A 1,337-nucleotide genomic window follows, 5' to 3' on the forward strand; every position below is an offset into this window, starting at 1 on the left:
TGGACCTTTGGCATAGGATGAACTTTGAGAAAGTAATTTTTATAAAAGTTGAGAACACAAAGAGTAAGTTGTAGAGGAGAAGGTGCATGGTGATGGGATTAGAGGGCATGCACATGAGCCAACTATTCTAAAAGCATGGCATGAAAAGGAAGGAGAGAATTAGTTGTCAAACCTTTAGGGTGAAATGAGCATTAGTGATGACAGCAGCAGCTTCCATTTAGGGGGTTACATTAGGCCAACCACTCTTTGAATGTATTTCATTTAATCCTTAAAAGACTTTGAAATATGTTTTATTAATTACATTTATAAGGGAGGAAACTAAAGCTAAAAACTTAATTTATTTGTCTTAAGTCTTTCAGCTGGTAAGTTTTAGAGTCAAGATTTTATTTTTATTTTATTTATTTATTTTTTTTTACCAATACTACCACCTTCCAGCCTCTGGTAACTACTGATTACTCTCTGGTTTTTGTTTTGTTTTGTTTTGTTTTTTTAGGGTTTTCTTTTTTTCAGAGTTGGAGGAGAAGGAGTTCTGGTAAAAACTGGAAATCCTGTTAGACAAATTCTAAAAGAACTGTAATACTGTTTTTATGAGTTTTACTTTTTTAGATTCTACGTACAAGTGAGATCATGCAGTATTTTTCTTTCAGTGCCTGGTTTATTTTACTTAATATCATGTCCTTTGAGTTTATCATGTTATTTCAAATGATAGGATTTTCTTCTTTTTATGACTAAATAGTATTCCATTGTGTGTAATATATCACATTTTCTTTATACATTCATTCATTGGCAGATACTTAGATTGATTTTGATTCCAAATCTTCACTATTTTGCAGATATCACTTTGATACACTGATTTCATTTCCTTTGAATATATATCCAAAAATGGATTTCTGGATCATATATTAATTCTATTTTTAACTTTTTGAGGAACCTCCATACTGTTTAACATAATAGTTGTACTAATTTACATTCACATCAACAATGTGCAAGGATTCCCTTGTCTCTACAACCTCACCAACACTTGTCATCTTTCATCCTTTCAATAGTAGCCATTCTAACAGGTGTGAGGTAATAGTTCATTGTGGTTTTAAGTTGCATTTTCCTGATGATTAGTGATGTTGAACATTTTTTCCTATGCCTACCTTTTGGACATTTGTATGTCTTCTTTGCTTCCTTGCTTATTTTTTAATTGAGTTATTTGTTTTCTTACTATCAAGTTAAGTCCCTTATATATTTTGGATATTAACCCCTTTAACAGATACATTGTTTGCAAATATATTCTCCCATTCCTATTAAGTCTCTAGTTTCCTTTGCTGTGCACAAGTTTTTTAGTTTGA

The 1,337-nt window shown here is 31.3% G+C and overlaps 1 non-coding gene across 1 annotated transcript; it reads right to left on the reverse strand.

Annotated features, from left to right (window-relative positions):
• Positions 1 to 520: 520 nt before the first annotated feature.
• LOC123637614 lies at positions 521 to 582 on the reverse strand. The gene has a single exon (XR_006734968.1). It is a non-coding gene; the product is annotated as a U7 small nuclear RNA (small nuclear RNA).
• Positions 583 to 1,337: the final 755 nt, after the last annotated feature.

Source organism: Lemur catta, chromosome 4 (assembly GCF_020740605.2).
Source record: "Lemur catta isolate mLemCat1 chromosome 4, mLemCat1.pri, whole genome shotgun sequence".
In the NCBI taxonomy this organism is placed as follows: domain Eukaryota; kingdom Metazoa; phylum Chordata; class Mammalia; order Primates; family Lemuridae; genus Lemur; species Lemur catta.